A 16,885-nucleotide genomic window follows, 5' to 3' on the forward strand; every position below is an offset into this window, starting at 1 on the left:
TTTCTGTTTTTTTGCTGTTAAACTTTAAATGTAATGTTAAATAATGTTCAGTTATTCTACAGGTAATTCTTTTTAAATACATGTATTTGCTTAATTGTGTTGAATGTTAAATTACATTGAATTGTATGTAAAAACACATAAGATACTCATCATTTTACTGTATGTGAAAATAAGGCAACTTTCAGTATTTAAAAAAAATACGATCAAACTCCTTCAATAAAGTGACAGAACTTAAAGTTCAGCAGTGAAACACTGTTATGTCACAGGTTTTTCCTACATTTATGATGAAACACCTTCAATTAAGTGACATAACTAAAAGTTCAGCAGTGAAACACTGTTATTTTACAAGGTTTCCCATAATTATTACAATCAAACTCCGTCAATAAAGTGACAGAACTTAAAGTTCAGCAGTGAAACACTGTTTTTTCACAGGTTTCCCCATTATTATTACAATCAAACCCCTTCAATTAAGTGACAGAACTCAAAGTTCAGCAGTGAAACACTGTTATTTCACAGGTTTTTCCTACATTTAAGATGAAACACCTTCAATTAAGTGACAGAACTTAAAGTTCAGCAGTGAAATACTGTCATTTGACAGTATTTTCCTAAATTATTACGATCAAACTCCTTCAATTAAGTGACAGAACTTAAAGTTCAGCAGTGAAACACTGTTATTTCACAGGTTTTTCCTACATTTACGATGAAACACCTTCAATTACGTGACATAACTTTAGTTCAGCAGTGAAACACTGTTATTTTACAGGTTTCCCCATAATTATTACAATCAAACTCCTTCAATTAAGTGACAGAACCTCGTTCAGCAGTGAAACGCTGTTATTTGGCAGGTTTTTCCTACATTTACGATGAAACACCTTCAATTAAGTGACATAACTTAAGTTCAGCAGTGAAACACTGTTATTTGACAGTTTTTTTCCTAAATTATTACAATCAAACTCCTTCAATAAAGTGACAGAACTTAAAGTTCAGCAGTGAAACACTGTTATTTCACAGGTTTTTCCTACATTTACGATGAAACACCTTCAATTAAGTGACAGAACTTAAAGTTCAGCAGTGAAATACTGTCATTTGACAGTATCTTCCTAAATTATTACGATCAAACTCCTTCAATTAAGTGACAGAACTTAAAGTTCAGCAGTGAAACACTGTTATTTCACACGTTTTTCCTACATTTACGATGAAACACATTCAATTACGTGACATAACTTAAGTTCAGCAGTGAAACACTGTTATTTTACAGGTTTCCCCATAATTATTACAATCAAACTCCTTCAATTAAGTGACAGAACCTCGTTCAGCAGTGAAACGCTGTTATTTGGCAGGTTTTTCCTACATTTACGATGAAACACCTTCAATTAAGTGACATAACTTAAGTTCAGCAGTGAAACACTGTTATTTGACAGTTTTTTCCTAAATTATTAGTTCAAGTTCAAGTTCAAGTTCTTTAATAGTTGTCATACAGAAGTACAGAATACTTTCATACAAAATGCTTCTTACTGTTACGCTCCAGAGACTGTGCTAGACAAGATAGTATCAAATAACATAATAACATAATATAGCATGAATTTAGAAGAAGAAAATGAGGTCACAGTGTTCGGTATAGACATATGTACAATGTTCTGAGTTACCATATAATATACAATACACAATACTATGCAGTGTACTAATGTACAGTACTATCTAGTGCAAAGCAGAAATGGGATGAGGTACAATTTTAGGTACAATTTACAGTAAGGTGTACGAGTTGTAGTGCAATCCTTCATCCATAAATATAAAGTGTGGGGAGTGGGTGCTACAGTGTGTTTGTTTAAAGTGGGTGTGTGCTATAAAGTGTGTGGAGTGGGTGCTACAGTGTGTTTGTTTAAAGTGAGTGTGTGCGTGTGGATGTGTGTGCTATGTGTGTTTGGTGGTAGTTGTTGTGTAGTGTTCATTCATTGTTCGTTTAGCAGCCTGATGGCCTGGGGATAGAAGCTACTTCTGAGTCTTTCTGTGCTCGCCTTGAGACTCCTGTATCGCTTGCCTGACGGCAGCAGTTCAAAGAGGCAGTTGTTCGGGTGGCTCGAGTCCTTAATAATTCTCTTAGCCTTCCCCTTGCAACGCTTGTAGTAAATGTTCTGGAGGGTGGGGAGCCCCCCTCCAATTGTGCGTTCGGCTGAACGTGTCACTCTTTGTAGTCTGCTTTGGTCTTTTGCAGTGCTATTCCCAAACCAGGAGGTGATGTTGCCGGTCAAGATGCTCTCTATTGTACATGAGTAGAAGTTCTTAAGGATCTTCTGGCTGACTTGGAACTTCCTTAGGCGCCTGAGGAAGTAGAGGCGTTGTCGTGCCTTCTTCACCACACTGTTAATGTGTGTGGTCCATTACAATCAAACTCCTTCAATAAAGTGACAGAACTTAAAGTTCAGCAGTGAAACACTGTTATTTCACAGGTTTTTCCTACATTTACGATGAAACAACTTCAATTAAGTGACAGAACGTAAAGTTCAGCAGTGAAATACTGTCATTTGACAGTATTTTCCTAAATTATTACGATCAAACTCCTTCAATTAAGTGACAGAACTTAAAGTTCAGCAGTGAAACACTGTTATTTCACACGTTTTTCCTACATTTACGATGAAACACCTTCAATTACGTGACATAACTTAAGTTCAGCAGTGAAACACTGTTATTTTACAGGTTTCCCCATAATTATTACAATCAAACCCCTTCAATTAAGTGACAGAACTCAAAGTTCAGCAGTGAAACACTGTTATTTCACAGGTTTTTCCTACATTTAAGATGAAACACCTTCAATTAAGTGACAGAACTTAAAGTTCAGCAGTGAAATACTGTCATTTGACAGTATTTTCCTAAATTATTACGATCAAACTCCTTCAATTAAGTGACAGAACTTAAAGTTCAGCAGTGAAACACTGTTATTTCACAGGTTTTTCCTACATTTACGATGAAACACCTTCAATTACGTGACATAACTTTAGTTCAGCAGTGAAACACTGTTATTTTACAAGTTTCCCCATAATTATTACAATCAAACTCCTTCAATTAAGTGACAGAACCTCGTTCAGCAGTGAAACGCTGTTATTTGGCAGGTTTTTCCTACATTTACGATGAAACACCTTCAATTAAGTGACATAACTTAAGTTCAGCAGTGAAACACTGTTATTTGACAGTTTTTTTCCTAAATTATTACAATCAAACTCCTTCAATAAAGTGACAGAACTTAAAGTTCAGCAGTGAAACACTGTTATTTCACAGGTTTTTCCTACATTTACGATGAAACACCTTCAATTAAGTGACAGAACTTAAAGTTCAGCAGTGAAATACTGTCATTTGACAGTATCTTCCTAAATTATTACGATCAAACTCCTTCAATTAAGTGACAGAACTTAAAGTTCAGCAGTGAAACACTGTTATTTCACACGTTTTTCCTACATTTACGATGAAACACATTCAATTACGTGACATAACTTAAGTTCAGCAGTGAAACACTGTTATTTTACAGGTTTCCCCATAATTATTACAATCAAACTCCTTCAATTAAGTGACAGAACCTCGTTCAGCAGTGAAACGCTGTTATTTGGCAGGTTTTTCCTACATTTACGATGAAACACCTTCAATTAAGTGACATAACTTAAGTTCAGCAGTGAAACACTGTTATTTGACAGTTTTTTCCTAAATTATTAGTTCAAGTTCAAGTTCAAGTTCTTTAATAGTTGTCATACAGAAGTACAGAATACTTTCATACAAAATGCTTCTTACTGTTACGCTCCAGAGACTGTGCTAGACAAGATAGTATCAAATAACATAATAACATAATATAGCATGAATTTAGAAGAAGAAAATGAGGTCACAGTGTTCGGTATAGACATATGTACAATGTTCTGAGTTACCATATAATATACAATACACAATACTATGCAGTGTACTAATGTACAGTACTATCTAGTGCAAAGCAGAAATGGGATGAGGTACAATTTTAGGTACAATTTACAGTAAGGTGTACGAGTTGTAGTGCAATCCTTCATCCATAAATATAAAGTGTGGGGAGTGGGTGCTACAGTGTGTTTGTTTAAAGTGGGTGTGTGCTATAAAGTGTGTGGAGTGGGTGCTACAGTGTGTTTGTTTAAAGTGAGTGTGTGCGTGTGGATGTGTGTGCTATGTGTGTTTGGTGGTAGTTGTTGTGTAGTGTTCATTCATTGTTCGTTTAGCAGCCTGATGGCCTGGGGATAGAAGCTACTTCTGAGTCTTTCTGTGCTCGCCTTGAGACTCCTGTATCGCTTGCCTGACGGCAGCAGTTCAAAGAGGCAGTTGTTCGGGTGGCTCGAGTCCTTAATAATTCTCTTAGCCTTCCCCTTGCAACGCTTGTAGTAAATGTTCTGGAGGGTGGGGAGCCCCCCTCCAATTGTGCGTTCGGCTGAACGTGTCACTCTTTGTAGTCTGCTTTGGTCTTTTGCAGTGCTATTCCCAAACCAGGAGGTGATGTTGCCGGTCAAGATGCTCTCTATTGTACATGAGTAGAAGTTCTTAAGGATCTTCTGGCTGACTTGGAACTTCCTTAGGCGCCTGAGGAAGTAGAGGCGTTGTCGTGCCTTCTTCACCACACTGTTAATGTGTGTGGTCCATTACAATCAAACTCCTTCAATAAAGTGACAGAACTTAAAGTTCAGCAGTGAAACACTGTTATTTCACAGGTTTTTCCTACATTTACGATGAAACAACTTCAATTAAGTGACAGAACGTAAAGTTCAGCAGTGAAATACTGTCATTTGACAGTATTTTCCTAAATTATTACGATCAAACTCCTTCAATTAAGTGACAGAACTTAAAGTTCAGCAGTGAAACACTGTTATTTCACACGTTTTTCCTACATTTACGATGAAACACCTTCAATTACGTGACATAACTTAAGTTCAGCAGTGAAACACTGTTATTTTACAGGTTTCCCCATAATTATTACAATCAAACTCCTTCAATTAAGTGACAGAACCTCATTCAGCAGTGAAACGCTGTTATTTGGCAGGTTTTTCCTACATTTATGATGAAACACCTTCAATTAAGTGACATAACTTAAGTTCAGCAGTGAAACACTGTTATTTGACAGTTTTTTCCTAAATTATTACAATCAAACTCCTTCAATAAAGTGACAGAACTTAAAGTTCAGCAGTGAAACACTGTTATTTCACAGGTTTTTCCTACATTTACGATGAAACACCTCCAATTAAGTGACAGAACTTAAAGTTCCGCAGTGAAACACTGTTATTTTACAGGTTTTCCCATTATTATTACAATCAAACTCCTTCAATTAAGTGACAGCACTTAAAGTTCAGCAGTGAAACACTGTTATTTTACAGGTTTTCCCATTATTATTACAATCAAACCCCTTCAATAAAGTGACAGAACTTAAAGTTCAGCAGTGAAACACTGTTATTTCACAGGTTTTTCCTACATTTACGATGAAACACCTTCAATTAAGTGACAGCACTTAAAGTTCAGCAGTGAAACACTGTTATTTGACAGTTTTTTCCTAAATTATTAGCTAGCCTAGCTTAGCACAAGGGCTGGAAGCAGTAGGGAGCAGCTAGCCTAGCTTAGCACAAGGGCTGGAAGCAGTAGGGAGCAGCTAGCCTAGCTTAGCATGAGGGCTGGAAGCAGTAGGGACCAGCTAGCCTAGCTTAGCACAAGGACTGGAAGCAGTAGGGAGCAACTAGCCTAGCTTAGCACAAGGACTGGAAGCAGTAGGGAGCAGCTAGCCTAGCTTAGCACAAGGGCTGGAAGCAGTAGGGACCAGCTAGCCTAGCTTAGCACAAGGACTGGAAGCAGTAGGGAGCAACTAGCCTAGCACAAGGAATGGAAGCAGTAGGGAGCAGCTAGCCTAGCTTAGCACAAGAGCTGGATGCAGTAGGGACCAGCTAGCCTAGCTTAGCACAAGGGCTGGAAGCAGTAGGGACCAGCTAGCCTAGCTTAGCACAAGGGCTGGAAGCAGTAGGGAGCAGCTAGCCTAGCTTAGCATGAGGGCTGGAAGCAGTAGGGACTAGCTAGCCTAGCTTAGCACAAGGACTGGAAGCAGTAGGGAGCAACTAGCCTAGCTTAGCACAAGGACTGGAAGCAGTAGGGACCAGCTAGCCTAGCTTAGCACAAGGACTGGAAGCAGTAGGGAGCAACTAGCCTGGCTAGCTTAGCACAAGGACTGGAAGCAGTAGGGAGCAACTAGCCTAGCTTAGCACAAGGACTGGAAGCAGTAGGAAGCAGCTAGCCTAGCTTAGCACAAGAGCTGGATGCAGTAGGGACCAGCTAGCCTAACTTAGCACAAGGGCTGGAAGCAGTAGGGACCAGCTAGCCTAGCTTAGCACAAGGGCTGGAAGCAGTAGGGAGCAACTAGCCTAGCTTAGCACAAGGACTGGAAGCAGTAGGAAGCAGCTAGCCTAGCTTAGCACAAGAGCTGGATGCAGTAGGGACCAGCTAGCCTACCTAGCTTAGCACAAGGACTGGAAGCAGTAGGGAGCAGCTAGCCTAGCTTAGCACAAGGGCTGGAAGCAGTAGGGACCAGCTAGCCTACCTAGCTTAGCACAAGGACTGGAAGCAGTAGGGAGCAACTAGCCTAGCTTAGCACAAGGACTGGAAGCAGTAGGAAGCAGCTAGCCTAGCTTAGCACAAGAGCTGGATGCAGTAGGGACCAGCTAGCCTAGCTTAGCACAAGGGCTGGAAGCAGTAGGGACCAGCTAGCCTAGCTTAGCACAAGGACTGGAAGCAGTAGGGAGCAACTAGCCTAGTTTAGCACAAGGACTGGAAGCAGTAGGGAGCAGCTAGCCTATAGCTTAGCACAAGGGCTGGAAGCAGTAGGGACCAGCTAGCCTACCTAGCTTAGCACAAGGACTGGAAGCAGTAGGGAGCAGCTAGCCTAGCTTAGCACAAAGGCTGGAAGCAGTAGGGACCAGATAGCCTAGCTTAGCACAAGGGCTGGAAGCAGTAGGGACCAGCTAGCCTAGCTTAGCACAAGGACTGGAAGCAGTGGGGAGCAACTAGCCTAGCTTAGCACAAGGACTGGAAGCAGTAGGGACCAGCTAGCCTAGCTTAGCATAAGGACTGGAAGCAGTAGGGAGCAACTAGCCTAGCTTAGCACAAGGATTGGAAGCAGTAGGGAGCAGCTAGCCTAGCTTAGCACAAGGACTGGAAGCAGTAGGGACCAGCTAGCCTAGCTTAGCACAAGGACTGGAAGCAGTAGGGAGCAACTAGCCTAGCTTAGCACAAGGACTGGAAGCAGTAGGGAGCAGCTAGCCTAGCTTAGCACAAGGAATGGAAGCAGTAGGGAGCAGCTAGTCTAGCTTAGCACAAGGGCTGGAAGCAGTAGGGACCAGCTAGCCTAGCTTAGCACAAGGACTGGAAGCAGTAGGGAGCAACTAGCCTAGCTTAGCACAAGGACTGGAAGCAGTAGGGAGCAGCTAGCCTAGCTTAGCACAAGGGCTGGAAGCAGTAGGGACCAGCTAGCCTAGCTTAGCACAAGGACTGGAAGCAGTAGGGAGCAACTAGCCTAGCTTAGCACAAGGACTGGAAGCAGTAGGGAGCAGCTAGCCTAGCTTAGCACAAGGGCTGGAAGCAGTAGGGACCAGCTAGCCTAGCTTAGCACAAGGACTGGAAGCAGTAGGGAGCAACTAGCCTAGTTTAGCACAAGGACTGGAAGCAGTAGGGAGCAGCTAGCCTATAGCTTAGCACAAGGGCTGGAAGCAGTAGGGACCAGCTAGCCTACCTAGCTTAGCACAAGGACTGGAAGCAGTAGGGAGCAGCTAGCCTAGCTTAGCACAAGGAATGTAAGCAGTAGGGAGCAGCTAGCCTAGCTTAGCACAAGGGCTGGAAGCAGTAGGGACCAGCTAGCCTAGCTTAGCACAAGCTGCAGTTTGCATACCAGCTAGCCTATAGCTTAGCACAAGCTGCAGTTTGCATATCAGCAGAACATCGGTGTGGAGGATGCCATAATATACATGGTCCACAAGGCCTATCTACATCTGGAGAAGCCGGGCAGCTCAGTGAGGGTAACATTCTTTGACTTTTCAAGTGCCTTCAACACTATTCAGCCTCCACTACTAGCTGAGAAGCTGTCAGTGATGGGGGTGGAGGACGACTTGGTGGCCTGGATCTTCAACTACCTCACTGGCAGACCACAGTCTGTCAAACTGCAGGGTGCCACTCCGACGTGCTGATCTGCAACACTGGAGCCCCCCAGGGAACTGTATTGGCACCCTTTTTATTCACCCTGTACTAGCTTAGCACTGGAAGCAGTAGGGAGCAACTAGGAGATCTGGGAAGATGCTTATCAGAGGGGGAAATGGCTGATTTGATGTGCCGTTCTGCAGAGGCCTTGGAACTCATTCACATACAGAACACACACACACACACACACACACACACACACACACACACACACACACACACACACACACACACACACACACACACACACACACACACACACACACACACACACCCTTGCATTGCTGCACTATACACTATTCCGTCCATTGCAAGTCAATGCCCCCCCCCCCCCCCGCTCCATCCATTAACTCAACTGGACTGTCACTGTAACATTTGCATATTATTGGTATCTAGGGACATCTATGGACCTCAGGGAATGTATTCACATTGTCAGAAATATTGTGTCTATTACTAGGCTTGCTTAAATTGTGATGAAACAAAGGAGAATATGAATTATGATTTTTCTTTGCATCTTTGACAGTGAATAACACCATGCTAATAATGACCAAACATTAAAAACTGCCACTGATCTCGTTCAGTCCCCTCTTGAGATCATGTGTAAAAAGAAATCTAAGGAAATTAATAAAGGGAAGATGATTAAACCGAAATGTGGCTGGGCTCGACCCGTAGTGTTTTTTTTACCTGTGCCATCTGAGAACAGCGCGCCTGTGTGTGTGTGTGGCCAACATGCCGGGAGGCTGCCGTTTTAATGAGCTATGGCTTGGAGATATAAAATATAATTCATGGTTAAAAAGAGGAGAACATCCCAGAGTAGGCGTGTGCAAAATATGCAGAAAGGACTTGCAGATTTTTACCATGGGGGAGTCTGCACTTTCGAGCCACATGAAAGGTGAGCCAATGAGCCATGGATGTTATTAACGTGTCTCGGCCTGGCTCGCCAGGTACTACTAAGTTCGAGACTACAAGTGCTCCACACCTGTCTCCGTAAATGTTCGTTATAAAAATACCACTTCAATAATCGAAACAGGCAGAATACACTATTGGAATTACAAACTCGTGTTTACCGGACTCTGTTTTTCACCGCAGTGTTTTGAAATAGGCAGCATGTAGCCTAGCCTAACGTTAGCTAATTCCTTTCCATGTATTCCCTCTCTCTCCCTCCCTCCTAGCAGAGGCGATGGTCCAGGGTCAGCAGCAGCACGTCCTACCAGAGTGGGAGGCCGTGGTTCAGGGTCTGTCCCCAGAGCAGCAGCGGAGTTACCGCCGGGAGCAACAGCTGAGGAACCGCCTGGCCCAGCAGCAGCAACTGAGGTACCGCCTGGCCCAGCAGCTGAAGAACCGTCTGAACCAACTGCTGACCCTAGTGTTCTCGCTGCACCGCGAAAGCAGATCACGACTGCTGCTGGATTCTGTTGCTGCCCGAGGTAGGTTGACAAGTTAATATAATGTATTATATATGATGCCAAGTCTACATAATTTTGGTTGTTTATAGCACAATAACATCTGATTTAATGTGATGGAAGAAATGAAATAATCATTTTGAGTAAATATTTAATTTACCACAGCCGCATAAGATGCTGGAAAATCTTGAAAATGCACCTTGAAAATGCTTGAAAAGTGCTTGCATTGGGGCGGTTAGGTGGCCGAGCGGAGATTGCGTTCGTCACCAACCCCGGAGCTGTGAGCTGGATTCACCTGTTCGAATCCAGCTCACAGCTCCGGGGTTGTCACCAGCTTGGCTGGCCGTCCACACTAATACAATTGGCTGTATCAGAGGGTGGGAGAAGATGGCGGGGTGGGTCCGGGTCGTTGTAAACAGCGACTCCTACAGTTCGGTCGGGGCGCCTGCTAAGCACGGATAGGACTTGAGGGGGATAGTGTGATCCTCCCACACGCTACGCCCTCTCAATGAGAATCCGCGCTGCCAGGTGAAAAGAAGCGGTGATTGGCTGGACGTGTGTCGGAGGAAGCACGTGGTAGCCTCCACTCTCCCAGATGATCTGACTGTGGGGGGTAAGTGCGCAGCGACCAGGAAGGGACTGGGAATTGGCATACGACTAACATTGGGATGGGAGAAAATCGGAGGAAAAATGGAGGGGGGAAAAGATCAATAAAAAAAAGAAAAGTGCTTGCATTTTGCCTTGGAAAAGGTGTACAAACCCTGATTATCCCGAATAATAACAGTTATTGAAATAATTTATACAGAACTCTGAACCTTGAATCCCATTATAATCTTCCAGGAAGTGTAGTTCAGAAAAATTCCCACAGTTCAAAATTTTCAAAATGGTCGCCCTCTCAGAATATACTTCAGCAAATCGAAAAGTTAAATCTATCTAATGGCACTTTTAACCTATTGCTAAACTAACGTATTGATGATAATATACATTCTACATGCTTTTGTGACATGTTGGTGATGTTAATACTTGAATACGTTTGATATTAAAAACGCAAATCTTATGCAACACTCGGGTGGAACAGGTTAAACTGCTGGTTGTGTGTCCCATTCACAGCTCAGTAAGTGCTGCATCCATCTCGACTCCTGTGTCTGTTATTTACACAGGACAGAAACACAGTGGTCACATTTGCTTCACTGATTCTAATTTTTTTTTTCTTTTCTTTAATAGGTTGAAGGTTCATCATCCTTACACAGCTTGCACAGGGAGAGATCTTATGTCCCATAGGTGATGAACAGAAGTAAGCTCAACACTGCAGTGATGAGTGAAATTATTGGTTCTGTGTTTCAGGTTCATGGTAGAGGGGTCTACAGTCAAATTGTGAACTTATCATTTAACAGCATCATTTAATTTTTTTGCTGTTTAGTGTTAGTCTCCTTGTATTTAAAGAAGGCTAGACGCCGCAGAGAGGGAAGACGACACACTGGAGTGGCAGGAGAGTCCAGACTGACGAGAGGTCCTGTCAACCAATACGGGTATGTGTAGAGGTGGCAAAACAGCGCCAGTGTCCTCTCCATTCACACTCCATTGGGAGCAATTAGGGGTTACAGGGGCACTGCCATGCTAGACTAACTTAGGTTATTTGGATTGAATGTTTAAATTATGTATAGATTTTGTAAAATATCATTTCCCCCAATAGTATTGAGTTAACCTATGATTCCTTCCTATCCCTAGGTGTGTGAGGTGGGGCCCAGCAGACATACCGGACGGGGAGGCATGCAATCTACTTTACTTTTGGTGGGGCTTTTCTCCCACTTTGGCCTCCTGACAGACACTGATGCCCTTCAAAAGATCCAAGATGCCCTGGGTCAGAGAGGACGGACCATCCTGCAGTTCTGCCAGAAACTGGACAACCCGGAGATCAGGGAAGTTCTGGCCAGATATGATCCAGAGGCTTCAGAGAAGACTCCTTATGGTGTACTTCAAGGAGCCTATGGAGAAACTGCTGCTCGGAGTTGATGTACGTTTTATTTATTTAAATATTTGAAATGCTAAACGAGTGATTACAAACCCTACAAACACTGTGATAGACCCTCTAAACACTGTGATAGACCCTCTAAACTGTGAGATGCCAGTGTTTTTTCTCCTTTTCTGTGTTTTATTTCAAAGTAGGTCTACACATGGTAGTCTTTTTTCAAAGTGGACTACTTTTTATTTTATAAATGTTCCACAAATAAGGGAAGGACTCAAATATACCTGAATAGTTCAGGGTTTTATTTCAAAGTCGGTCTATAGACACCAGTGTTTTGTCTCCTCTGTGTTTTATTTAAAAATAGGTCTACACAGCCAGTATTTTGTCTCTTCATAAGAGTTTGAGGTTTTCCTTTGTTATAACCGGTAAAAACAGGAATAAAAAGTCAAAATTATGCAACAAACTGTGTGCTATAGCCTATAAGTATGAAGTATAATAAATCGCAAATGACTTTGGGCAATTGTCAGACGTTTTATACTAAATGTGGGGTATGCTTCGGGATATATAAAACGTTATACACTGTGTTATCTTCATTTTAAGGGTAAATAGGTTGTGCGGCTCCCTGAGCATTTAATTTTGTGGCAGGGGGGAAAAGTGGCTCTTTTGATAGTAAAGGTTGCTGACCCCTGGACTAAACACTCAATGCTGGAACAAGAAGCTATTATAATTTGTTCAATGTTCTCTCCTTTTCAGGCAGTCCAAAGAACACAGTAAACAGCTTTTGCCGCCTCCTACTATGATGGTAAGTAATCAAGAATGTGTCTTTTTCCAACAATGTGTCTTTTTCCAAACATGAGTGATCTTATAGGAAAAAGCATGACAATGAAGTCGTCATTTAAGTGAAAATGGAAAAAACATTATCCTACAGGCGAATGCAGATTGTGGAGGAGAGGCCCCTGGTCTGAGTTCAACTGGCCTGCCCTGTTCCAGGAGAGTGTAGTAATTAAAAGTGTACAGTATGCGTTGACATTTTTAGCTGTGACCACTCCAGCAAAGGTCTCTTTGGAGGCTTAAAGGAACACGCCAACTTTTTGGGAAATTAGCTTATTTGCCATCTACCTAGAGTTGGACAAGCAGATGCATACCCTTTTCTTCTCTGTACATGCATTAGGCTTAGGGAACAACCGCGCCGTTAGCCTAGCTTAGCGTCATTCACTGGAAGTAGGTGTGTCAGTGTAGCCTAGTTCCCAACAGTCACGAAATACGCTTTATTCTTTTTAAAACTGGGCTTTTGAGGTGATGAAATCACTGCGGTCAGGCAGCAGCGGTTCGGCAAAAAATTGTTCAGAGTATATATCCAGGGTTCGCACAAGGTCCTTGAAGTGCTTAAAATGCTTGATAAAAAAATTAAATAAAAAAGTCAAGGCCTGGAATTCCTTAAACAGCCCATTTTTTATCAAGGTCCTGATTGGCTGAGGACACAGCCACTAAGCCAGGGTGGTGCAGCAGTGAGGAGAGTAGAGTTAGGCAGAAATATCAATTTGGCCAAAAAATTACTTAGGTAATTATGCTATGAGGCTAACTGATCAATCTGCTTGTCTAACTCCAGGGTAGATGGCAAATAAGCAAATTTCCCACAAAGTTGGTGTGTTCCTTTTTAAAGGAGAAGTCCACTGAATAACACTTTAGAGAAGATTATTTCTAATTATATACAATGGTCATTTCTTTTTTAATTCCATTTATTTTTGGGCTTCCTGTATTTCTCACCCATTGCAATTTAGTTGCTATGCCAATTCCCTTCCTTGTTGCACGCGTTGCCCAACTGTCGGCCTGGGGAGGGTACAGTACATGTGGAGTCGCCAGCCGCTTCTTTTCATCTGACAGCGAGGAGTTTCACTGGGGGAACGTAACGCATGCAGAGGTTCACACTATCTCCCCCAGATCCCCTGTAATTTTTGTGACAGATGGTCCAGTGTTAAAGCAACAAGGGCTTAGAGGCCAAGCTTGGTATTGCAAGTCACATGGCGCTTTGGGAGCTCAGCCCATGCATGCATTTTATCCTAGGGATCGATAGGAGCCCTGCATTTAGTGATCTAGGAGGCAAGTATTTTGTAATGAGATCGGATAGATAGGGCAATCTCAAAATTAGAAAATGAGGCTCATCGTGCTCGCAAGCCACCGTCTAAAGTCTAATTGTGTTCTCAGAGGGATGCCACTGGTGATCTACACCTCTACCAGAGGCCAGCAGCCAGAGGGGGGGAGGACCCTGCTGACCACAAGGCCATTGAATCATCCTATGCTGAATTGACATGGATGGCATCTCCCTTAAGCTGATGTGAGTATAACTTGCATGTACACAGGGAACAAAATAAGCACCCACCAAATGCCAATGGCGTGTAGATTTCCTCTTTGGCTGGTAAATTACAGAGGCTACTCGGCCACTCTGGCGTGTAAAATAATTGGGAGCCATATGAGCATATTAGAGTATTATATCAAGGCTATACAGTGCGAGCATTTCACTCGCATTTGCCTCTAAAAATAGATTTGTGCGAACCGGGAAAATCATTTAGGAGCACAGTGTGCGAGTAATAGTCTTGCATAGTGGGCGTCTCAACTGCGCAATTGTAATTTCATAATAGAGACGGAGCAGCGTGGACCAGCTCTGTAACAACTCATCTAGAGTCTGCAGCAGTTCCAATTGTCTAACATGCTTTGCATCCTCGCCAGTTATACCCACGTCGCGCTAAAAACATTAACTACTGTAATAGTATCTGCTAACTGAGTACTCCAACTAAGCTAACCTGCTAACGCTAACTACTGCTAACCCTAATCACTGGGATGCTCAGAGGCATAGTGGGGGAAGAGAGGGCTGATAATCTGTGTGTGTGTGTCGCTCTCTCTCTCTCTCCCTCTCTCCATCTCTCTCCTGAACCTATTTCATTCAAAAGGATGATATTGATGGACAGTAGCTATAGTATATAGCTCACTAGCTGTAACAGAATAATTGTATTAATTACTATTGATTAACTATTATTCAATAGCGTTTAAATGATAATGAATTAAATAATTGTATAAAGGATTTTCCATGTTCTGTCATCTAATAATATATTCCATTACCTTAAGTCAAAATGTTGGTATTGTGACAACAGTACAACATACAAAAGCAGCTTGACAACCAATATCCTTTGTGTCTAGTAGGCATGGGCCAATGTCTGATTTTGGTGATATGTGCTATTGCACAGATGTTGACCGTTAGTATGCACACGCACGCACAGTATAATATGCATGTAATAAATAGTTTGTTAATAAACTCTGTTACTTGAAAAATGTTCACTGTGCTCCTAAATTTAAATTTTATTTAGGAGCACTTGTGCTCCCTGGGAAAAAGGTTAGCGTAGAGCCCTGTATATAGTAATAATAATAATACATGGCGATATACTAAAAAGCTATTTCAAATTTTTGGCTGGTAAAAGAATCTGCCTGGCTGGTAGTTTTTTTAATCTACCAGCCACCTTGGCTGGTAAGCCAAAAAGTAAATTTTGTTCCCTGCATGTACAAACACACCCACTCTATCTATATCTCTCTTCGAGCACATGTCATCATCATCAAACCTTTATTTAATTCTTGGGAGAACAAACAGTAGGGTTGTAAAAAAAAAGTGTAAACATCTTCAAATCATTATTAATATAATTTATATTAATATACAATTGAATTTCCTGTGAGCTAACCTCAAAAGTGAAAGTGGCAGCAGCATCAGAGGAGTTTAGTCCATGGTTCCGTCCCACTAGTGGTAGAAGCCCTGTTTACCACGAGCAACCTAGTGGTGTCTCACCTGCGGTAGTGAGAGGAGATGAAGGAGCCCCCCTCCCAGCAGCAAAGCAAGAGGGTCTAAAAAATACACCACTATCACCTTCAACATAGTATAATATTTGTATTGCGTTTTTGAAGAGGACAATTGAGTAAAGCTTTAGTTTTCAGACACAAGGGTTAAGAGTAGTTTTGGACTTTGTGCGACGCCTGAGTGATTTCCCCAGCCGTTTCTTTACCCATGTATGTCTATGGGAAAAGGTATGTTTGCCCCTAAAAGTGTCACGTGACGATCAATACCGAGATTGGCTACTCGCTCAAAATGTTTCACAGCCCCGGTGGCTTGGTATCCGGTGTTGTGAATCCACGTCTTCCTCCTTTTGGTGATTCAATTTTATCTGACAAGGACGTGCATTAGGTGCATGTTTTTATTGCTAAACAAACATGCAACTAGCACTCTCAAAGCTGACGGTACTCTGTTCACATTTCCAAAATGTGTAATAGTGGCAAATGTCGTTACAGACTATTGAATAAAGTTTGAGGAATGGTAACCCAAACCTGTTCCCCCCCACGGGGTCGGTACCGACCCCTTTTTGACATTATTATCATATATTAATATGATGCAATAAATTAGCGTTTTTAAAATCAAACGTTTTCAAGTATTATTATCACTATGTCACAAATACATGTAGAATGTAAAACGTTAGGTTGGCAATAGTTTAGCAATAGGTTAAAAGTGAGTTTTTATCATTTAAAGTTTTTATTGTTCAGTCGCGTTTTTGACGCGGAAGCGGAAATGGAAATGTTGAACCATGGGAATTGTAGTTTTTTTGCGGCCATTTTGAAGATCGCCTCGCCAGCTATCTGCCAGTGTCGGAATTTCTCAAAACTACACTTCCTGTGGTCTGCTATGGACGTTCAAAGTTCGGCGTTCTGAAGGAATCATATCAATAATTGTTATGATTCGCGATAATAAGCTACAAAAGGTAACGTTTTTGACAAATATTGAAACGCAGTCAGTTTCTCCACACTATTGTAATCATGTAGGAATAATTAGATCTGAAATTAGTTACAGAATGATTACACTGGGAGAAATAAAAAAGTACAGTCGATTACATTAAATATCTGTATATGTTATTACGCATGCCTGGTGATACTATATCCAAATTGAACTCGGCCATTTGAAAGATACTATATGTATATATATATAAATGTGCGAATTGGCTATAATAAGGTAATGTATAAGCATATATTCTATATTCTATAATAATATTTCAAATTGCATTGGTCCGGATGGGAGAATTCAGTACTGTATATACAAAACCTTCAATTTTATCATCTTCCCTTTATTAATTTCCTTAGATCTTTTGTACACATGATCTCAAGAGGGTACTGAATTAGCTCAGTGGCAGTTTTTTAAGTTTGGTCATTATTATCATGGTTTTATTCACTGTCAAAGATGAAAAGAAAAATCATAATTCATATT

The 16,885-nt window shown here is 41.8% G+C and overlaps 1 long non-coding RNA gene across 1 annotated transcript; it reads left to right on the plus strand.

Moving 5' to 3' along the window:
- The first annotated feature begins 9,433 nt into the window (after positions 1-9,433).
- On the plus strand, positions 9,434-13,842 carry LOC311227278. The gene is made up of 6 exons (XR_014619583.1): positions 9,434-9,650; positions 10,851-10,920; positions 11,047-11,155; positions 11,355-11,640; positions 12,346-12,394; positions 13,798-13,842. It is a non-coding gene; the product is annotated as an uncharacterized lncRNA (long non-coding RNA).
- Positions 13,843-16,885: the final 3,043 nt, after the last annotated feature.

Source organism: Notolepis coatsorum, assembly GCF_963971535.1.
Source record: "Notolepis coatsorum genome assembly, chromosome: 4".
NCBI lineage: Eukaryota > Metazoa > Chordata > Actinopteri > Aulopiformes > Paralepididae > Notolepis > Notolepis coatsorum.